Source organism: Melanotaenia boesemani, chromosome 2 (genome assembly GCF_017639745.1).
Source record: "Melanotaenia boesemani isolate fMelBoe1 chromosome 2, fMelBoe1.pri, whole genome shotgun sequence".
In the NCBI taxonomy this organism is placed as follows: domain Eukaryota; kingdom Metazoa; phylum Chordata; class Actinopteri; order Atheriniformes; family Melanotaeniidae; genus Melanotaenia; species Melanotaenia boesemani.
This window is the reverse complement of record NC_055683.1, coordinates 2,180,513-2,205,043: the sequence shown is the minus strand read 5'-3', so window position 1 is coordinate 2,205,043 and position 24,531 is coordinate 2,180,513. Positions and strand designations below refer to the sequence as shown.

Here is a 24,531-nt window from a genome sequence, read left to right as displayed (position 1 = left end):
TCTCTGGTATTTATACATGATTTCTTTGCCAGTTTTAACATTGTAAAAATTCAGTATTTCTTTCCTCTGCAGACAGAGGACCATCTACCCCAGAGGTCTGGTGTCCATGTGTTGCAGCAACATTTTCTTTAAGCATTAGTTTTTGTACAAGTAATTCTCTCAACAGGAGCTGGAACAGAGAACAAGTTGTGTTGGAGTGCTGGGGACGGGACCTGGATTCTTCGGTCATACTTGTCCATGGACGTTGCAAATTGCCATCATGATGGTTGGAGAGCCTCTTCAGAAAATTACTCCAAAAAGAAGCTCCGCTCCAGAGGCTGTCTACCTTCAGCCCAGAAGGACGTAAATATTTGGGACATTAGGTATTTATATATTGGCCATGTTGAATACTCAAAGCTAACACCTAACAATGCTGTCGCTCTTTCATGGAGCTATTACTTTTGTTCTGAACGTTCGTGTTATAGTTATAGTTCGTTATAGTTTTCCTGTTTTTTTAAATTATTGATCATTTATTGATTTTCAGCTCCCATTGAAATGAATGGCATTTCAGCTCTTCAGCCTTCAACTCCTTCAAAAACTTTCAGCTCTTTTAGCTCTTATAACTTCAGCATACTTTCAGCTAGAAACACCATTCAAACTTTAAACAACTCACAAGGGATTGGGCTATTAAACTTCTATTCAACTTATTGATATCTTCTACTGTTATTGAAATATGGCAGTTTAAAAATCAATAAATTTTAGAATGTTCACTCCACTCTCTGCCACTCTAGCCCCCACTCTAACTGTACAGCCTGTTCCGCTACTCCAAGCAAATTCTCGTAACTCCTACAACTTTCATCGTAGAGACATATATTATACATCAAAACGGAGGAATTTGAGTTGGCTTCAAAGAGAACCAAGCAGGACAGAGCTGGGATTTATAGATTTTGAGCTATGCCTCTCCAAGCGAGCAAAAGTCTACTTTTGCTCCCATAGACTTCCATTCAAATCTAGATTCTAGGAGTAAAATGCATTTTTCATGTGTTTTTAACTCGCCACCATTTAAATTCTCTTCACATTACAGTAAAATAAACCACATCCCTGCGTTCCCCAGACCCTCCTGGCGCTCACGGTGAAAAAATTATTTGGATAACTCTTATAGTTTTCTCTTAAGCGTTGTTCGGGAGGTACGCAAACAGTGCAGTCTGGTCTCTGTCTGCTTGTCAGTTAAGATGCAGGCCATCGTCATGACAACTCACTGAGTGATCTCAGCTGTGCGAGATCAGCTGATCTTTGACATAATCCATTTAGTTTTATTGATCCAGATTATGGACTTCTCCCCTGGTTTTGTCCTCCTAATGAGTCCAGGTATGTCCAGGTATGTCCCTCTGTCCTCTTCTCCTGTCTCCTCCTTGTCCTTCTCATTACAACAGGCCACATGTCCTCCTCTATCTCTTCTCCTCTGTCCTCTCATCATGTCCTTTGCTGCTCAGTTCACTAGTCAACTATTAACTTCTGCTTCATTTCTTAAGCTATTGCTTCAACAAGCTGACGGCAGCCATTTTCAGCTATATTTAACTATATTAACCGTATTTTAGTTCAACTTTTCACCATTTCAAATATATTTAAATACCTGTTTGAACTTTAAATCCTTCAACTCTTCATTTCTGCTTCATATATACACATTTTATCCCTTTTCAACCATCTTCAACTATCTTCAGCTATCTTAAGCACATTTTAATTAAACTTTTCACCATTCAGCCCTTTTTACCTCCTCTTTAATCCTTTAATACTTCGACTACTCACTTCAGCATGGATACATCTTAGACCAGCAGAGTAGTGGGCCTTCAGGACCACGGTTGGGGACCTCCTCTCTATATGTTGTCTGTCTCTAACTGGGGTCTATATTAGTCCAGGTTATGTGTAGATATGTGTTTTCTACCTACATACCAGCAGATATCCCACACTTGAGCAGGACTCACACAAACATGTTCCAGGCTTTGCTAGCTTGGCGTCTCTTCAACTTCGACACTGTGATGCTGTGTTGGTTAACTGAATTGTGGACCTGCTGTTAGCTGCATTTGCAGTCTTTATGGTGGAAAATGTGAAGTTTTGAAAATGGCATTGCAATGCCCCATTTCATTTAGGCAATTTATTTTTGTTAAGGCCTAAATATTAGGAACAGTCAGCATCTAAAGTGAACATATGTATGTGTGAGTCCTGCTGGATGCTTTCTATAAATAATCATAATTACTATAGAGTAATGATCATTTGTAATGATAATTGTAAACATATCATCTATTACTCTTATAATATACAATAATAGCAACTGACACACCACACAATACTTTAAATATGTATAGACACACACACACACACACACACACACACACATATATATATGTGTGTGTGTGTGTGTGTGTGTGTGTGTGTGTGTGTAAATATATACATCTTATATATTCCATATGATGGATATGATATGCAACCCTCACTGTCCAATGTTGGGCACTCTAAGAACTCTAGATCTGGACTCCATGACTACCAGCTCTGTTTCATCCTGTTTAGCTCTGCCTGCCACCGAACTTATACACCACAATTCGGAGATCATTTCTCACCCCTCCACCATTTAACAACCACTTTAATCATCACAATAAGCCACATATCTTGTCATCGTAATTCAGAACCTGTTCAGATCAACGTTAATCCTCTGCCTTCTCTTAGAAAGAGCCTCCTGTATCTGGACCAAGTCATCCGCATTTAGTGAAAAGTTGTAAATAAAGACTGTTCATTTCCATCCCTTTCTGTGTGTTTGCATTTGGGTCCTCCTCATTCATATGGTCCCTGATCGTGACATGATGTCCATAAAAGAGTTCAACATGCTAAAAAAAAAAAAAGAAGAAACACAAAGGTCCACAATTTAAAGCTGACTGCAGCTAATCTAAATACACAAACACAACTTGCAAATATTTCTGTTTTCCAAAAGAAAACAGAAAAAAGTTCTGCTGTCTTCTCATACTGTTTCCCTGTCCTTTTGTCATGTCTCCTTCACTTGTCCTTCTTTTTTCCTTTCTTACTTACCCAGGACAGAGATTGGTGCTTATTTTTATTTTACAATGTTTAATAAAGAAGAAAACATTAAATTACCTGCAATCCTTCAATACACCGGTGTCCTGTTCTGCTACTGCCTGTATCATGGTCCTCTAGCCCTGCACACCTCTTCAGGGCTGCAGAAAGAGACCTACTGACCAGATAAATCAGTCTGTACATATAATGTTATATAAAAACCCCACCTCACTATTGCTTGATGGTTATGTGTCAAGTATTTAATTTAATACTTCTAAATCGTCTCTGTAAACTCTTCTGTAAAATACTTCTGACACCTCTTCAGCAGATGTCCCTGTCTTAATCTCCTGCTGAGCGTTCCATTCAGGTCTTTTCCTTTCTGCAAAAAATAGAAGGTTTACTACATTTCATTTTTAGACATCTCTGTCCTCTCTTAGCCTGCATACAGGTGACACAAGTGACGGAGTGATAATTATTTAAACTTTTACATAGATCATAGCCACTAGCCAACAACATAGCCAACAACGTGGGACTTCTCTATTTTGTGAGCTAACGGGCAATAACATAGCGTATCATGCTAACGTCATTAGCTGGCTCACGTCAGTAAATACATACGTACATCTTCTTAATCAAAGTTCTCCACATGTCCATATCCATCATCAGCAGCCAGAAAGGCAAGTATGCAAACGTAGAGCAATGATAAACGGCACAGAATTTAGCTGCCGTTGTGTGTTGAGTTCCAGATTGTCCAGCGTGGCAAAGTGCAGAGAACTGAAGCCGAATTCTCTCAAAAACGGACCCGCACGAGACTCCTAGCGGCAGAAACTGTCATTACAAATCTACCGAGGTAAGTTAAGGTTTTAATTTTTTAGTTCTACCTTACTAAATAGTTATATTTGTTTAACATGGATATATTATCGTGTTTAGATGACAGAAACATGACAGTTAACAGTAATTTAAATTACTCATAAATAACTTCCATCGTACTGGGCGGTCTTTTCGGTGGGACCGGTTGTGGTGCAGCGGGAAATAACAGCAATTTTTTTTTTTCTCGAGCAAACTAAACACTTTTCAACGGTTACACTGATTAACTCTATATTCGGGCCAAAATGGAAAAACCATAATAATAATAATATTACTAATAATAACAATAATAATAATAATAATAAAAACTTTTTTCGTACTGGGCGGTCTTTCTAGTGGGGCCGGTTGTGACGCAGGGGGAAATAACGGCATTTTTTTTTTTTTCTTTTTTTTTTTCACGAGCAAACTAAACACTTTTCAATAGTTACACTGATTAATTCTAAATTCGGGCAAAAAAGGAAAAACATAATAATAATAATAATAATAAGAAGAAAATAATAATGATAAGAAGAAGAAAATAATAATGATAATTATTATTATTGTTATTATTAGTATTATTATTACTTCTTTTATTGCTTGAACTTTTATTATTTCATCTTTCATATTTTTACTCAGACTTTTTTTTTTTACGAGTGGGCTAACTAGGAGGGCAGGTTGGCTGTAACCACACACTCAGTCCAGTGACAAGCAACCTTTACAAACCAAAGAGCAATTTTTCTTCAGCCTAGATAAATAAAACTCATTTAGAAAAATGACAACTTTTTAATTTTTGATAACCATCTACTATAAGAAATTTGTTATTTTTAAAGGAACCACAACATTGTTATTTCTCTTTTTAGGTTTTAAAATAAAGAAAAACATAAAACTTGCAAAAACAGGATAGACAGACTTTTTTCTATGGGATGTAGAAATTTGTGGAAAACGATTTAATAAGAAATAAATAAAAAGCCCATAGTTTCCAAAGTAATTACAAGAAAATTACATTAAAATATATTATTGGTACTTTTAGTCTCATTATGTTGTGAAAATTCAACTTAAAAACATTCACACAATAAAAAATACTGCATAACTGCTAAAAACCTGCCTCCATTGTATTTATATTTAAAAACATTTGTTCTTCAGCATTATTATTATTATTATTATTATTGTTATTATTATTGTTATTATATTATCATTATTATTATTATTATTATTATTACTCAACCATGAACTTTAATTCACAACTCTCTTTCAAATCTCTATCGTTTTTACAATGCTTCCTCAAAGATTCATTTCATTTTGTGTCCTACCTGTGTGTCACCTTCATGTCATTACAGGATGGCGCTGCAAACACCCTAAGCAAGACTGCCACCTATCCAGATTAATGTTGTGGCAACAAAGCAACATATTCGGGTCCTTTGATGGGATTTCTCGAGTAATACCGCCACACCCATTGTGACAAAAAACAAAAAAAACAAAATGGCGGCAATAACTGATGGCAGCTCCACTGCCAAAAGTGTGCTTTTCGAAGAATTTGCAGATATGGTACATAAGGGGAAAACCTATTTGATGAGGGGATATTCCATCCGGGAAGACTGTCCCCCATATAACATACTAATTACCAAAAAAACACAGTTTATGCGCAGCTCCCCTGTTATTGTGTCAGAACAACTAGTCAAGGAAACGGCCGCTCTCCTTGACCCGCCATCAAAAGAGATTAACCTCAGGGATCTCGGCCAGACAAAAGGGTTTTTTACAGTTGAGGGAACAGTCATAGAAGTAAGTTTTCAAACCATAATTATAAAAAGCCTTGCACATTACATTTAATCAACATCACCACTACTGTCTACTTAGCTCTTCTTGTCTGATTGGCTCTGACTGACATATTGTAATTGGATAAACACAATATCTATGAATGGTGTAATTACTGCTTTGATTTCTTTATATTTAGAGTTCAGCTCCCAAAAAAGTTACAACAAAGAATGAGGACATACCTCTCAAAAACGTCAAGCTGCAACAAGTAAGTAGAGTCAATGTGAGGAAGACAAGCAGGGGGTCAGAGGATCAGATTACACAGGATGTCTTTACCTTTTTTTTAGTGAGTGTTGTTGATTAGGAGACTTCATTGTGCTCCAGAAATAAACTGATATGTTTAGCTGTGTATTAGAAAGTACAGTGTGGTCAGTGTTTTGATCAGCAGAAATTGACTCAATTATCAAACTGTGTGTAGCAAAGCAGAATACAGGTGGCAAAAGTAGGGAAAAATGGAAATGTGGCGCACAACAACTTTAAGATTTATCAAAGCGTGTGCACATATGCCCTACATCTGTTTCCATTTATAAATAGGAATAAACTCTAATGTGGGCTTAGCTGTGTGGGTGACGCAGAGGGGGACACAATCACCACTATTAATAAGGTGGACAAGGTCTTGACAGAAATTGGGAAAACAATTAAAAGAAGCATTGTATAAGAACAACAAAATAACAGGAAATCCACCAGTTGCTGACACATTGTTAGTTATAGAGGTCTGATATGTTTGAGAGATTTAATTTTGATAATTAGCACATTTTCACATCATTTTCAAACAACTCCTGGAATTTCCCAATTTCATCATGAGCTTGCCTTTGCTCAGAAAGGAAAGTCTGGAGGCATGAGACTTCCTTTCTGATAAAATTACACCCTAACAAGCTGTATCATATGCTTACAGGAAGAAGCCCAGGTAGAAGTGCTATTGTGGAGAGAGGCTGCTCTGCTTGCTGTTGACACTGGGAAGCACATTTCATTGAGCCACCTGGTTCCTAACAAAACAGGCTACGGACTGCGGCTGCAGTCAACAGCAAATACACTGCTGCTGGTAATTTTATCATATTCCCTTAGATATGCAATGTTTTTAAAATAGATGAGAAACGAGATGCAGACACACAGAGACACACACAGACAGACAGAAACAACAGACAGACAGAGAGACAACACACAGACAGACAGAGAGACAACACACAGACACACAGAGACAACAGACAGACAGAGAGACAACACACAGACAGACAGAGAGACAACACACAGACAGACAGAAACAACAGACAGACAGAGAGACAACACACAGACAGACAGAGAGACAACACACAGACAGACAGAGAGACAACACACAGACACACAGAGACAACAGACAGACAGAGAGACACACACAGACAGACAGAGAGACAACACACAGACAGACAGAGAGTCCACAGTGAACACAATGCTGCTGGTAATTTTATCATTTTACTTTAATATACAGTTTTTTTAAAGTGGATAATAAATAATATAAATAAGTTAAGAGAATAAAGATTAAAATGTATCACAGTAATTCCATTTGTCTAATAAGTACATGAATGCATTGTCAAAATTAATTAGTTTCAACACTTGACTCCACATGAGGGTTGTACCTGCATGTTCTCATAATCTAAAGTTATTGTGAGGACAATGTTGTTTAGGACTTAGGACTCATCAAGTGATGAAACAATTGAAAAAAAAAAATACTGTGCTATATTTTATGTTAAGGTGACAAATTTGTATATTTTTGTGTTTCACAGACTACAAGTGTGATTACAGAGAAGTACATCAAATTATTGGAGTTATGGATACAGGGAGTGTTACGGCCGCCTGCTTGCCGGCTCAGCGACCAGCAGGACAGGACAGGGAGATTATTAATTATTGTTAATATTAACTATAAGTATAACGTGTCTATTGGTAGAATAGAGTCGGAGTACTCTGTGTGTTCTGCTGAATGTGTTTGCGATAGCAGTAACGTGTGACGGCACCTCATCACGGTAAGGATTAACTTCCGCATTTGGTAGTCATTGTACCTGTCATTAAAATGGTTAAAAAGAAGGTCGCCTTCGATTTAGAGAGGTTTCTGGGGAATCCGTCTCTAGATCAGGTGATGGATTGTCGTAAGGACGACTTAACGGTGATAGCTGACCACTTCGATATCCCATGGCTGAAACATTATAGGAAACGGGAATTGAGGTCAGTGGTAATAGCTGGTTTGGTGGAAAGAGACATTGTGTGTATGCCTGTTGGTTCCGAGACGCCGACTGGGTCTCCTGGTGCTGAGGATCATGCCCAGAGCATGGATCCGGTGATCGCTGAGCAGAAAGTCCGACCCACTCTGCTGGAGCAGGGAGAGGCATCTGGAGAAGATGATCGGGTTACGACTCCGATTACACTCCCCCGCTTTGACCCTCTCGTGCTCGACAGTAGCAAGGGAGCGTCCGGAGGGAATGCTCGGTTGAGGTTGCGGCTTGCCAAGCTTCACTTAGAGGCACAGGAGAAAGCTCAGGAGCGGCAGTTCCAACTAAAGGTACGCCGGTTGGAAATTGAAGCCGACAAAGAGGTGCGCTTGCGGCAAGCGGAGCTGAGCGCTCAGGCAAGTGTCTCCCCACCCGGGTTACCTGGTCCATCCCAGGGACTGGCTTTACCATTTGATGTCTCTAAATCTATTCCTTTTGTTCCAGGGTTTCGGGAATCGGATGTGGACAGTTATTTTCCTGCCTTCGAGCGAATTGCTATTGCCCTAGCATGGCCGAAAGAGTGTTGGCCTCTCCTGGTACAATGCCGTTTAACTGGAAGAGCGCAAGAGGTAGTAGCAGCGCTCCCTCTTGTGGCTAGCCAGGATTATGAAGTAGTGAAAGCCACGGTTCTCAAGGCGTATGCGCTGGTTCCGGAGGCTTATTGCCAGAAATTCCGCACTTATAGGAAGGAATACTCTCAGACTTATGTGGAATATGCAAGAGAAAAATGTACTCTCTTTGACCGATGGTGTGCATCGTGTGGTGTAGACACTTTTGAAGCCCTCCGGGAATTAATCTTAGTAGAAGAGTTCAAAAATAGAATACCAGAAGGGCTAGTTATTCATTTGAATGAGCAGAAAGTGAATCTGCTATCTGCTGCTGCAACTATGGCGGACGAATACGTCCTCACCCATAGGACGGTGTTTCAGAAACCTGAAACACCTGCTGTAAGAAAAGGACCTGACATGAAGGCTAAGAAGCCCGAGGAGAGGCTCTGCTTTTACTGTCATAAGCCTGGTCATTATATTGCGGACTGTCACATGATACATGCACTAATTTCCTCCCGGTTGGACTATTGTAATGCATTATACGCAGGTTTAGGTCTGAAGTTGCTCAGTCGTCTCCAGCTGGTCCAAAACTCTGCAGCAAGACTTTTAACAGGCACTAAAAAACATGAACACATCACCCCTATCTTAGCTTCCCTACATTGGTTACCGGTCAATTTTAGAATTGATTTTAAAATCTTAATTACTTTTAAAGCCCTCCATGGTGTAGCCCCCACCTATATTTGTGACATGCTCTCCCCCTATGTCCCGGGTCGGTGCCTGCGCTCCTCAGGTCAGAGCCTCCTGACTGTGCCCCCCTCCCGTCTCCTCACTAGAGGAGACCGGGCCTTCTCAGTCAGAGTTCCTAAATTGTGGAACTCTCTGCCTGAGGAGCTCAGGGCAGCCAACACTGTAAGCACTTTTAAAGCTAAATTAAAAACTTACCTTTATAGAATGGCTTTCTTATTATGAATTTGTTTTTATTAATTTTATTGTCTCTTTTGAATTCATGTTTTATTGTTTTACCTTTGTGTATGTGTTCTTAAATGCTGTGAAGCACTTTGTAACTTTGTTTCGAAAAGTGCTATACAAATAAAGTTATTATTATTATTATTATTATTATTAAGTTCAAGCAAGTGGAAAATAAACACACCTCCTCGAAAGGAGTTGGTTTTGTGAGCCAGAAAAATCTCATAGTAAAGGAGGATATGGATCCGTGCTTTCAACCGTTCATTATAACTGGAACTGTTTCTTTAACAGGACGGGTGGAGGATGAGAGAGAAGTACGCATGCTGCGTGACACAGGTGCGTCACAGACCCTTATTTTGGCAGGTGCGCTTCCTTTCTCCGAGACCTCGTCAGCAGGATATGACGTATTCCTGCGAGGGGTAGAGATGAAGTACTCTCCACGCGCAGTACACACTGTGCACTTAAAAACTGCATTGGTTAGCGGCAGCTATCCAATGGCGGTTTGTGCCGAACTTCCCGTGGCCAATGTCACTGTTCTGCTGGGAAACGACATAGCTGGTGGCTGTGTCATTCCTTCATTGGAAGTTGTGCGAGTTCCGACGCGTGAAAAGACGCAACCGGAAACTCTGTCTACGGGAGTGGTAACCCGTTCACAAAAACAAAAACATAAAAACAATGTGATACATGATGATGACATTGACCTGTCTGATAGTTTTATTGTTTCTCCTACAGATGAGGGTGCGGGAGGTGAGGAGATGGAGACCGGGGTCTCCGACATAAAAGCTTGGTGTTCCCCCGTGTTCTCTGCTCTCCCGCTCCCTCCCCTTACGAGAAACCAGCTGATCCACGCGCAGAGGGAGGATCCTACCTTGCAACCTTGTTACCCACAAGTGGTGAGTGCTGAGGGGGCCAAGGTGAAACCTAGCTCGTTTTTCTTAAGCAACGACATGTTAATACGACGCTGGTGTCCGGTGGAGATTCCAAACGAGGACTGGAATGTTGAGACACAGCTTGTTGTGCCAAACATTTACCGTCAGCATGTTCTGAAGCACGCGCATGATGCCTTATGGTCAGGACATCTAGGTATTAACAAAACTTATCAGATGGTGTTAAAACACTTCCTCTGGCCAGGCCTGAAGAAGGATGTAGTTGCGTACATAAAAAGCTGTCATGTATGTCAGATGGTGGGGAAACCCAACCAACCTGTTCCCCGTGCACCATTGCATCCCATACCTGTCGTGGGGGAACCCTTCGAACGACTAATCATTGATTGTGTAGGACCATTACCCAGAACAAGATCGGGAAATGTTTTCATGTTAACGTTAATGTGTACGTCAACTCGTTATCCGGAAGCGATACCGCTACGATGGATAACCGCGAGGACAATCACTAAAGCATTGATAAAGTTCTTTTCTACTTTCGGCCTGCCGCGAATAATACAGACAGACCAGGGGACTAACTTTAAGTCACAACTTTTTGCACAAGCACTAAGGGAGTTAGACATCAAACATGTCACTTTCAGCGCTTACCACCTCGAAAGCCAAGGAGCACTGGAACGCTGGCACAAGTCAGTAAAATCCGTACTTCGCAAGCACTGTTACAGCGACGTGAAGCACTGGGACGAGGGGCTCCCCTACGCGCTGTTCGCTGTTCACCAGGCGCCGCACGAATCCTTAGGCTTTAGCTCATCCGAGTTAGTGTTCGGCCATCAACTTTGTGGGCCCTTAAAGTTACTTAAAGAAAAACTGCTAGAGGCTAGTAGTCCGGAAAAGAATGTACTGGATTTCATCACGGATCTCACATCCCACTTACGAAGCACGCGCAAGCTCGCTGCTGCGTCTTTGCGAAGTTCGCAGGCGGAGATGAAAACCCACTACGACAAGAAAGCTGTCACTAGACAATTTCAGGAGGGAGAAAAAGTGTTAGCTCTGCTCCCCTTGTCCAATACGGCGTTGTCCGCTCGCTTTTCAGGTCCCTATATTGTTAAAACTCGTATAAGTGATACGTGTTACATTATAGCAACGCCGGACCGCAAGCGGAAAACTCGTGTCTGCCACGTAAATATGCTTAAGGCATATATCCACCGTGTACCGCAATCGAAGGAAAGTGTGACTCTGATTAAAAGCGTTGGCCTACTGGTGAAGGAATCGAATGGGTGTGCTCCCGATCCCGCTTCACCCGTAGAGCCCTGTTTAACTCCACGGTTACCAAATTCACAGATGCTGGAGGATCTGTCTTCGTTTCTGCAGCATCTAACTAGTAAGCAACAGACGGATTTGCGCGACTTAGTGCAGGAGTACGAGTGCATATTTAAAGATATTCCAACACAAACTACCGTAGTAACGCATGACATTGACGTCCAGGACGCCAAACCCATAAAACAACATCCCTACCGTGCAAACCCTACGAAAAGACAATTAATGAAACAAGAAGTAGAATATCTACTGGAAAACTGATTAGCCCAACCCAGTAGTAGTGCCTGGAGCTCCCCGTGCCTAATTGAGCTCAAGCCTGATGGAACACCGCATTTTATAACAGATTACCGCAAGGTGAATGCTGTAACTGTTCCCGACGCGTACCCATTACCCCGTATAGACGACTGCATTGACGCTGTGGGGAATGTTCGTTAGTAAGTTGGATCTGCTCAAGGGATACTGGCAGATACCACTTACACCCCGTGCCTCCCAGATTTCCGCTTTTGTAACACCCGATCACTTTCTCCAGTACAAAGTCATGGCATTTGGCATGTGTAATGCCCCGGCCACCTTTCAACGTTTGGTGAATACGTTGTTCGGTGAAGTTCCCCATTGCAGCATGTATTTGGATGACTTGGTGATCTACACAGAATCCTGGGAACAACACATGACAGTGCTGCGTACTGTGTTTAACATCCTAGCGAGCGCCTCTTTAACTTTGAACCTAGCAAAATGTGACTTCGCTAAGGCCACCGTCATTTATTTAGGACGACAAGTAGGACAGGGAAGTGTACGGCCCGTGGAAGCCAAGATATCCGCTATGGTGGATTTCCCAGTACCAGAGAACAGAAAGGCGCTGCGCCTTTTCTTAGGTCTGACATGTTATTACAGATCATTCTGTAGGAATTATGCCACCGTGGTCGAACCACTCACATCAATAATGAGTCCAAAAAGTACCTTCTGCTGGACGCCTGCGTGTCAACATTCATTCGATAGCGTTAAGTCATTACTATTACACGCGCCCGTGCTGCGTGCACCTGACTTAACCCGACCGTTCCTTTTGGAGGTAGATGCTAGTGCTGTAGGTGCAGGCGCCATGCTCCTGCAGGCTGGGTCTGACGGTTACAACCATCCCGTCTGCTATTTCTCTAAAAAGGTCAACCGGCACCAGCTCCATTAGCTCCAGCTCCATTGAGAAGGAAACCTTGGCCCTCGTATTGGCACTACAGCACTTCGAGGTGTATTTGGGATCTTCCCCTGTGCCAATTCTAGTGTACACCGACCACAACCCTCTCACATTCCTGTCAAGGATGTACAATCATAACCAACGACTTATGAGATGGGCCCTACTAGTGCAAGAATTCCCTTTAGAAATCCGACACAAGAAAGGCAGCGAGAACGTGTTCGCTGACGCCTTGTCAAGGGTTGGTGTGTGAAAATATTACGTATCCATGTGAACTTTATGTGAAATGTGTTATATGTTTTGAAATGATGTGATAACCATCCATGCCGAGCACACTCATTGTATTCAGGATCCAGTTGATGTCTGAGTGAAGCATGGAGCTCCACTTTAAGGAGGGGAGTGTTACGGCCGCCTGCTTGCCGGCTCAGCGACCAGCAGGACTGCAGCCTGGTGGCAGCTGACTGACAGGGAGTGCATCATGCGGCGCCACCCCACCCACCTGGATTGGCCGGCTCGTTACTGGAAGGCGGGGCTGTTCGTCCTTTGGAGCCCTATTTAACACTCATCAGCAGCATTATTCGGGGCAGCTGTGGACAGTGGGACACATGCCTGCCAGCCTGAGAGAATTACGGACTACTGTGTGGAATTAGCGAAGAATAATATTAAGGACTTTGAATTGTGTGTGGTGTTCACTACCTTGAGTGAGGTGAAGTTAATCTTGGTTTGATTTTGTATACTTAATTCCGCCTTTGTGCGTGTTACCCGTTTTTGTGGACATTTTCTTTTGATTATTATTATAGTGATTGTGATACCCTGTAACGGGACACTTTAAGTTGGTTAATCATTTTGCTTTGTTCTTATTTAGCTTGGCCGATACCAGAGCGGTATCTGGAACCCTTTTTGTTAAAATAAATTATATTTCCTTTAACTCTGGTATTCGGCTCTCTTTGTGTTCCGTCCTCCTTACCCCTAGAGCACGAGGACGTCACAGGGAGTAAAGGCCTACTGGAAATTTTCACAGTAAAAGGGGAAACATTCTTCATCAGCAAGTGTCTGTGGAAGCTCTTGGACGAGCTGATGTCACAAGCGGACTTATATGTGCATCTCACTATCGAAGGAGGAAATGTTGTTACCACTGAACCGACTGACAAACCCTGAGTGTGATACCTTGTCATGTAACCAATCATAACAAAAGTTCATAAATATTTTCAGTGTTTAATTGTTATAATTACATTAATTTTCCATATTCAGTACCAGTCACACACACACACACACACACACACACAGACACACACACACAAACAAACACACACACACACACACACACACACATACACAAAAACTTCTTCATACTAATGAATCTATGAATTCTGTTTAATCTCTTGAATGAATTGTTAAGTTAAGTAGTTAGGTTGGAGAAGTAGGAGTTAAGTAAATTGTTGTAAATTGTTGTTAAACAAGTTGATATTTAAGTTTTTTGGTGTTCACAAAATTAATAAAAATTGCATTTGGAGACCAGTTTTCTACAGTGTATGATAGCAAAGGGAGGGTACATAATAGACATTTGACTAAGTACCATACTTCTCATTGATTGCTTTCAATCCATTGACTTTCTAGTCAGTTTATCACAATGCAGGGTCGCTGGGGGTTGGAGCCCATTACCAGCATTTCCCTGGTGGGAGGCAGGGTGCACATTGGAAAGCTTAAGCCTATTACACACATGAGTATTTTTTAAATCTTTTCAGATTTTTTATCTGATTGACACCTCAGACATGAAGATACATAATCAGCCATTAAACAGTCTTGATCATACTGTGTGTGGTGGCTCCAATAATTTAGTCACAGAACAACACACACAAAACGATGCTGTCCCGCAACTGATCTAGCATGTAGTCCTCCGAGCTGGACATTTCAAGGCAAAGCAAAGTAAATTCATTTGTATAGAACATGTCATGTACAAGACAATTCAAAGTGCTTTACATAAAAAATTACAGCAAGGTGCAGAAAGCAATACAAGTGCATAAAAAAAAAAAAAAATTTAAAATAAATTCATTTAATGAAATCAAAACTGAAAGAACATGCTAAAATACAATAGATAAAATGCAAGAAATGAAGTTTCAGTGTGTGGAAAGACAATATTACAAACATGATTCCATACTAAAAAGAACCAGATGTAGATTTTGATTTCTAAATAAAACTAGTCCATGCAGCAGAGAACAGGTGGGTCTTTAACCTGGATTTAAATAAACTGAGTGTTTCAGCTGACCTCAGGCTTTCTGGGAGTTTGTTCCAATCATGTGGAGCATGTCTGGTTCTGAACTGATAACAAACTGGAACCTCATGACGTGACCAAACGTCATGTAACAAAAATGTAGAGGAAGAATCATAGTAACAACCGGCAAAAAAACGAAGAGGAAACACAGCAACAGCTTAAAAAAACACACAGAATGAAAAGGGAAACATAGAACGAGGGAATGATGGTGGTCTTGGGACTATTGTTAACAGAAAGAGCCAGAACTGAGAAAAATAACAGACGGGAGTCGGCGTGAATGTTCCCCAGATAGCTCGCTCTCTGATTGGCTACATTCCGTTCCACATCAGCATCCACACAGTCATAACTCATGAGTTATTGGACTTCTGAACACATATGAAGAGATTGTAATTTAAATATTGAACATGTTCAATATTTACATTTTTACACTTATATTTGTAATTGATTATCGGAGCAAATCTGTAAATCTGTAAATTATGTGTGATGTTGATAGCGTTACCTGCCACTTGCGATAAAGTGATGGCTGACTCATGTATTTTGACAATATCCACACATGAATAATATATACAGAAGTTTTCTTTGCAAAACAATTTAATGGTTAACGCCACAGTTTAAATCCATTATCTTATTCACTAATTTAACTATTAAAATGTGAAACGTTTACTTTTAAAGAGAAGTTCAAGGACTGAACAGTGTTCGGAAAAACTTACAGTGACTTCATTATTACTCTTTAATCATCCTAATTATGGTTGTGATTGCATTAAATCTGTCTACATTATCTAGGGAACATTTTAGTTTGTGGACTGATATGTTTGAGAACTTCACTAATTAATATTTTACACTGCTTTCAATCAAGCACTGGAATTTCTGAATTCACGTGAACTTACCACAGCGTTTCCTGCGAGGCCTTTTCACTGCGCTCCCTCCTCCCCTTTTGCTGGCTTATCAGACAGTGAGTACACCCTATTTTTCCTCTCAGTTACATTATTAATATTTTAACTTTAAACACCTGTAAACGTCCTCTAACGTGTCCTGGGATGTTGTTGAACTATAATATAAAATATATTTATATATAAGAACTATACTGTAAAAACAGTCAAAGAACGATCGGCATTAATTACTATTTTAACAATATGGACAAGTGTTTTTTTTTCAAGTCTTAAGCTAGCTAACCGTTAGGCGTCGCTAACGCTAACGGCCACTATCGGCTATTTTTAACATCATAAATATGCCTTCAATCTTGTGTTAAACAACAAACGAATTCAAACACACAAATGAGCCACCTGTTTTACTTATCCTTTAACCATAGTGACAAAGTACAGCTGATTTGGCTAAAGGCAGCTAGGGAGTAATTTATTATTTTGCATTATAGTGTTGCAGCACAAGTTAAACCAATATTTAAAGGAAGAAATAGTTTAAGTTTGTGAAACATTGTGAAGTTGTATTTAAGATATTGAGTCCTTCTCCACTAAATATTTAAGTTAAATTTAAGTAAGTTTAAAGGACACACACCAGACAAAGGGTGGCATGTCCAACCAAGAAAACCCTGAGATTGAAGCTGTGCAGTTGACAGAGAATTACTTAATTACTTGTGTTAACCTTTTCTGTTCAGCTCTCCGACCGTAGTTAGGGAGCACAGAGGAGACATGAAGCTCCAGGGACGAGCGGGACCTTCGCTCATGGTTAACCCCCTTCCTTCTCACTCTTCCCACAGCGGAACTCTCGAAAGGACGAGCCGGAGTCCGGTTCAAGCTGAAGGGCTGCAGCTTTATTGTTGTTCTCTGTGTACAATAATAATATCTCGCCGCTAACAAAACTTGGGGCTACTACAACCTCATCAAGTGCATACGAACTTCTCGCGCCCACACGCGCATGCTCACTCGCTCTCCCTCTCTCTCTGGTACACACACACACACAAAGCCGACCGCCCAATCTCTTAAAGTGACATGCTTCTCTTATAAAACTACCCCCACTCTGGATTTAGATTATACCGTAATTACAATCCAGACAATCCACTTACAGGTAAATTTACATCAGTGCTCAAACCTGGAATTCACAACCTACATACACAAATTGAAGGATCACAGGATACTGAGGAAATTTTACAGAGTCCAGTACAGGTGGGCAATAGTGAAAGTGCAGTCTCCATGACAACAAAGATCTGGAGCGGTCCTTTTCTTCTGGAATGTGTGGACACCACCATAGAAAATCACTCTGAAAGGCATCGATGCTCCTTACTCAGACTGTGACTTAACTGTAACTCAAATATACCAAAATATGCTGCTCTTAGCATCACCATTGGCAACAAAACAAATACAAATACAGTTCCACATGAAATAAACAACTTGCTACTGCCCTTAAGATTTTTTTCTTTTTAGCTGAACTGCAGAACATGTAGGAAAACAGCTTTAGCTCCAACAGCCAAAATTAGCTTTAACTTCTTTTTAACATAGACATATACAGTATGCAACAGCAGCCTCTTGGAACTTTTGTTTTAACCATTAACATTCATCAGTGATTCACCCACTCCCCGAACCTAATGGGTGCCCTTCGCTGGCGGCCTTGGCTCTGGGAAGGACGGCACTGCTGCTCCTCTCCTGCTGCACCACCCCCACTATCCTGAGGGCCCACCACAGCAGAAGAGCTCAGATGAGGAGAAGCGGGGAGGTGTGCAGCCTCATCCACTCCCTGATCTGACGGGTCACACCCTTTTTCCCCGCCGGTGCTGGAGAACAGCTGGGACAGACCCAGGTTGCTGTCCGAAGCGTCACTGTCCAGGACTGGGGGTGACACCTCCACTGGTGTCCAGTTCTGAGCCTGCTGCATCACCCAGGAGTTGTCCAAGGTGTCACGGCAACGATATTAAAGAGCTCCACTTGGCCATCTGACTGGGGTCGGAAAGGTGTGGTGTGTGTCTTTTCAATTCCAAACAATGCACACATTTTCTGGAACACCTCCGACTCAAAGTTTCGCCCTTGATCACTGTGTAGTGTTTGTGGTGCCCCATAGTGACACACCCACTCTGAAGCAAGCACCTCAGCCACTGTCGCTGCCTTTTCATCGGGCAGGGGAAAAGCTTCCACCCATTTGGTGAAATAGTCCTGCACCACCAGTACATATTTATTCCCACGGTCTGTCTCGTTCATGGGCCCCATGATGTCCAAGGCAACACGCTCCATCGGTGCCCCCACTCGAATAGAACCCATGGGGGCTTGAGGAGTCTTGCATGGTCTGGCTTTAGATGCACAGTTGGTACAGGTGCCACACCAAAGGGCCACATCCTCTCTCATCCGATACCAGAAGTATCTGGTTTGCAGTCGAGCTACAGTGCACTCCACCCCAAAGTGTCCGCCAACCTGTCCCTCATGCATCTGCCTCATGACATCAGGCCAAAAGGCACGAGGTAACACAATCTGGGGGTAGAATTGGGTATCATCCAAACAGTAGAAACGTCTCACCACTATTCCATCCCGGATGTAGAGTCGTTTCCACTGGCTCCAGTATGTCTTTGTGGCTGGACTGTATGGCGAGATTATCTCCCATGAAGGGCGCTCCCTGTCCACAAGCAACCATGTCTTGATAGGCGCGATGTCTTCAGCTTCCTGTGCCTGGCACAGCCCCTCCAGAGACCAGCCAGAGAAGAGCTCAGGTTCTTTGATCTTAGTCATGTAGACCCTCTCTGGGTGCTTTAAGAGGTCAGTGTCCGTGGCTACCTCTCTCACTACCCCCACTGGACTCGACACTACTGGGTTGGTGTCAGAGTCCAACTCACACTGCACCGCCTGGTCACTGTGGTTCACCAGTTGGGGAGCGGGACCTGGCATTTTGCATGGACAGGACTGGCGGCAGGGTCTCCGGGAGAGACTATCAGCATTGCTGTGCAATCTGCCAGGTCGGTGGATAATCACAAAACTGTACTCGCCGAGCCTCTCGAGCCACCTGGCCAGCTGACCTTCTGGTTCCTTCATCTTTGTTAACCACCGAAGGCTGCTGTGGTCGGTGCGTACAATAAAAGGACGTCCCAGCAGATACTGACGGAACTGTGATGTAAACTGCACTACAGCGAGTAACTCCCGCCGGGTGGTGCAATAGTTTCGTTCAGTCTTGGATAGCTTGCGGCTACCATAAGCCAACACCCGCTCTTCGCCCTCTTGCACCTGTGAGAGCACAGCACCGATGCCAACATCACTAGAATCTGTGTCCAGTACCAGGGCGCCTATATCAAGAGGGTATCCGAGGACTGGAGCGGTTGTTAGCCGGTGCTTCAGTTCGTCAAAGACTGCCTGGCATTCTGCGGTCCATTGAAAGCGCGCATGCTTCTTCACCAGCAATTTATGTTTTTCTACAAAGCCTTTGGTGGGACTTAGCATGACTTCCCCTTTCACTGGCTCCCTCATATGGACGTAGCCCCACACCACATACTCCTCGCTGGCTTCCAGCACAACAGTTCGGGCCACTCTCACAACACATGCTTTAGTTTTGGCCCACGCTTGGAAGTATGGCACCTCTTCACCAAACAGCATAATCTGGCTCTTCCCAAAATCAAGGCGGGCCTGGGCATGGGTCAGGAACGGATGGCCCAGCAAGGCTTCAGCACTAGCTATGTCAGCAACAAGGAAATTTATGCCCACCTGCTGATTATTGATCTGAACAGGAATGTGAGCTTCACCCAGTACAGGTATGTCACCAGGTCCAACACCATGCAGAGTCTTTACAACAGAAGGCTGCAGTGGGGGGCGGGCCTCTGGGTGGATGGCATTGTAATAACACAAAGGCAAGGCATTCCTCATTGCCCCACTGTCCAGGACAGCACACACTTCTAGTCCATTCACCAGCATGCGGATGCTCATCTCCCTGCTCTGGGATTTAAGATTAGGCACAGCAGGCTCTGGGCTTCCAGGTGCTGCTGCTGAAGCCTTGGCCCTAGTATTTCTGCTTACAGAAGGGCATTCTCTCTTCATGCGCCCTACACCAGAGCATTTGTGACAGCGTACCTCCTCCCAGTTGATGCCTTTAGGCCCCTTCCTTCTGGGCGTTGTACGGCTGGAGTCATAGGGTTGAAATTTCTGACTTGTGGATGGGGGTGCAGCAGCAAACTCCTGGGAAGCAGCAGCAAACTCTGGCTCCTCCGTTTCAGTCCCTTCTCTGATGACAGCTGCTCGGGGTCTCTGTTCCACCATGCTGCGTGCCCCTGACTGCATGAGGCTGGTCACATATGATGCAGCCCGCTTGGTGGCTATTTCATAGGCTTGAGAGAGACTGTGAAGATGCTGCTCCAGTAGTTTCTGGACAATTTCTGCATCGCCTACAGCATTAATGAAACTTCAACGCCAATGGCGTCCTGCTCAGTCTCAGTTCTGTCACTGTAAGCTACTGACACTTTGTCATAAATGTTGTCTCTTAAAACATGGAGGGCCTCACCTACTTTACGTACACGTTGCCTCAGTTCGACAGCCACCGCTGCAACATGCTCTGAAGAGGGGCCGTATGCAGTCTCCATCTCTTCCATCAGGCGGGCATAACTCCACTGGGCAGATCGGGGGTTCCTGTGGACAATGGCACCCGCAGCTCCTACCAAGCAGAACTTTAATTGGACAACCATGGTCTTTTTAGACCAATGGTTAGCTTTGGCACAGCTCTCGAACCTGCACAGGAACTCTTTCCAGGGGGCGGTGCCGTCATATTGTCCAGGACGTAAGGTGGGGACTCTCTCTTGGTGGTCACCGTCATCCTCACTCTCAGATGATGGCTGATAATGCAAACCAGGAGGCTGCCGTGCAGATGGTGTGGGCTGCTTACATCTGACAGAGGATGCCTTTAATCGTGCTGTCTGGCAGCACACTGGGTCAGGTGAATGCCCATAATTAAAGTCTGTTGGTGAATCACAGCAAAGCATGTGCACACTGGAGCATGTGGAACATGGAGGGTGGCAGGAAGCTGGGGTGCTTTGAATAAAGCTGTCCGGGTGTGCGGGAGAAAAGGGGTTTGTATGGGGGGTTGCAGCAGTTGTGGGTTTTTGGGCATGCTTCTGATGACTATGTACACCCAAACAGGGGCTACCGTGTAGCACACGTTGCTGGAAACAATAACTGTCCTCCATAGCATCAACAAATGGGTTAGTGGGTGCTAACTTGGGCCGGGACAGCTCACATTGTTTTTCACGTCCTGTCTGCCTCAGCTGAACAGGCTCATTATCGTAGAGAAAGGGATTATACTGTCCAGATTTTTCATTCACATGTGTCTGTCTCGGCATCTCACTTGTGTTTACTGCAGTCAGCGACATGAAAGGGTTAGAATAACTTGTAGCTTGTTCGCACATGCTGGTGGCAGTGCATCTGCTGGGGGCCGCCATCTTGATGCGCTCGGCCTATGTAAACATTGAACTTCGGCTGCTTTAATTGCTTCGGTATTCCCTGCTGTTAGTTAGCTCACCAGTGCTGTGCTTATAGACGGGAGAGGGTCCCTTCGTGGTCGCCAGTGTTAACCTTTTCTGTTCAGCTCTCCGACCGTAGTTAGGGAGCACAGAGGAGACATGAAGCTCCAGGGATGAGCGGGACCTTCGCTCGTGGTTAACCCCCTTCCTTCTCACTCTCCCGACTGCGGAACTCTCGAAAGGACGAGCCGGAGTCCGGTTCAAGCTGAAGGGCTGCAGCTTTATTGTTGTTCTCTGTGTACAATAATAATATCTCGCCGCTAACAAAACTTGGGGCTACTACAACCTCATCAAGTGCATACGAACTTCTCGGGCCCACACGCGCATGCTCACTCGCTCTCCCTCTCTCTCTGGTACACACACCACACACACACACGAAGCCGACCACCCAGTCTCTTAAAGTGACATGCTACTCTTATAACACTTTTATATATATATACACACACATACACATATATATGTAGTATATTTTATGTGTTATAAAAAATAATGACACGTTTATTGTTATCAATAAGCGATATTACTAAAATGTTTCCAAACCAATGCAAAAAAAAGCTGGTCCGTTATAGCTTACATGGTGTATGTACGTCACTTGAGGTGCAGATTAATCTGTGCAAACCTACTCATATTTTTCTTGTATTAGGAGTTACCACTAATGTGAAAAGTCTGCAACCAGCCCACAGCAAACCGCTGAGACCGATGAGGAAAAGAAACGGCAAGTGCCGTTGTAGCAAGAGTGGCTGGCCTGGCTCTTAGCATCTCTCTCTCTCTCTCTCCCCGCCGCCACCCTCCCCTCGCCCTCCCTCTGCTTGTAGCCGTTGAGAACAACTGCACAAAACTGACGTTACTCCATCTGCGATCGACTTGTTTTGCCTCACGTCAGGTCCCGGATGTGTGGCACAAAAATTTGAATTTCAGATCTGAATTTGTATTTCAGATCTGAATTTGAATTTCAGATCTGAATTTGAATTTCAGATCTGAATTTGTATTTCAGATCTGAATTTGTATTTCAGATCTGAATTTGAATTTCAGATCTGAATTTGTATTTCAGATCTGAATTTGAATTTCAGATCTGAATTTGAATTTCAGATCTGAATTTGTATTTCAGATCTGAATTTGAATTTCAGATCTGAATTTGTATTTCAGATCTGAATTTGTATTTCAGATCTGAATTTGAATTTCAGATCTGAATTTGTATTTCAGATCTGAATTTGTATTTCAGATCTGAATTTGAATTTCAGATCTGAATTTGAATTTCAGATCTGAATTTGTATTTCAGATCTGAATTTGAATGGAGAGAACTGAAACTGAACTATGAAAATGAATTAGGGAATGAATTTTTTCAAATGCAAAAGTTTCAACTTTACCAATATACACATTCAAAAACCAAAGATTCAATATCAAATATGGTCAGTTGGATTCAGTTTTTTTAAAGCAATTATTCAAACAGGCATATTCAGATTCAAATTGAATGATTCAAATTCAAATATAAAGAATTCAGATTCGCTCCCCAGTGGCACAAAGCTAATCCCATAGTCTACACTAAATCTCTTTTGAATATGTGTATGTACATTTTGAAAATCAAACATGACATTGACCCTTGTGACATTTTGGGATAAACTTTTACAGGTGGAGAAAATGATGACCGTGTACACATTAATTCATCTTATCATACTGCTGATGATGCTGCTTTCACAGGGGTGATACCAGAGCAGTGGCCTTCAGGATCCAGTTGTACAATCTGGTTATTTTATAATAATTTGTTTTTTTTTTCTAGATTACAGGAACAAGCAGATTTTATAATAAATATCTGATATGTTTATGTTGGTATGTGCATGTGTGACACTATCCTGTGGTTTGAGTGAATGTTGACGTGTTTTAGAATGTTTGTTTGTCCACATCTTTCTCTCATAAAGCTGGTTGCTATGGTGACGCAGACACCGGTCTAAAAACTGGACGGTGAGCTGGTTTTGGACGTGTCTAAAAACCGGACGGTGAGCTGGTTTTGGTTGTGTCTAAAAACCGGACGGTAAGCTGGTTTTGGACGTGTCTAAAAACCGGAGGGTGAGCTGGTTTTGGTTGTGTCTAAAAACCGGACGGTAAGCCGGTTTCGGACGTGTCTAAAAACCGGACGGTAAGCCGGTTTCGGACGTGTCTAAAAACCGGACGGTAAGCCGGTTTCGGACGTGTCTAAAAACCGGACGGTAAGCCGGTTTCGGACGTGTCTAAAAACCGGACGGTAAGCCGGTTTCGGACGTGTCTAAAAACCGGAGGGTAAGCCGGTTTTGGACGTGTCTAAAAACTGGTCGGTAAGCTGGTTTCGGACGTGTCTAAAAACCGGACGGTAAGCCGGTTTCGGACGTGTCTAAAAACCGGACGGTAAGCTGGTTTTGGACGTGTCTAAAAACTGGTCGGTAAGCTGGTTTCGGACGTGTCTAAAAACCGGACGGTAAGCTGGTTTCGGACGTGTCCAAAAACCGGACGGTAAGCCGGTTTCGGACGTGTCTAAAAACCGGACGGTAAGCCGGTTTCGGACATGTCTAAAAACTGGTCGGTAAGCCGGTTTCGGACGTGTCTAAAAACCGGACGGTAAGCTGGTTTCAGACGTGTCTAAAAACCGGTCGGTAAGCTGGTTTCGGACGTGTCTAAAAACCGGACGGTAAGCCGGTTTTGGACGTGTCTCGGGTTGCTGACCTTGGCAGGCACCGTTACTCCTGTCTGTCTCACTCTGCCGTCTCTCGCTGGACGTCTCCCTTCTTCTCCTCCTCGCTCCCTCTCTCCTCTGCCTCTCCCTTCACATTCTCTGCTTTGCATGCTGACGGCTCTCTACCTCCTCCTGACCTGCATGAGGATGTGTAACCGGACAAGGTTGAACCTCAGTCCATTTCAGGTTCTCTCTAGCAGGCCTCCTGGTCTTGGAATTGAGCCGGCCCTACCTGCAATCATCATTGGTGAGGATTCAGTGTTGGTTTATTGCGAAACCTTTTCCTTGTGCTT

At 43.0% G+C, this 24,531-nt stretch overlaps 1 long non-coding RNA gene across 1 annotated transcript; it reads right to left on the bottom strand.

The window, feature by feature from the left end:
* Positions 1-1,790: 1,790 nt before the first annotated feature.
* On the bottom strand, positions 1,791-23,302 carry LOC121647362. Its single transcript, XR_006011835.1, has 4 exons — positions 23,190-23,302; positions 17,686-17,690; positions 16,970-16,976; positions 1,791-1,801 (listed from the first exon to the last, which is right to left on the bottom strand). It is a non-coding gene; the product is annotated as an uncharacterized LOC121647362 (long non-coding RNA).
* Between the last annotated feature and the right edge of the window lie 1,229 nt (positions 23,303-24,531).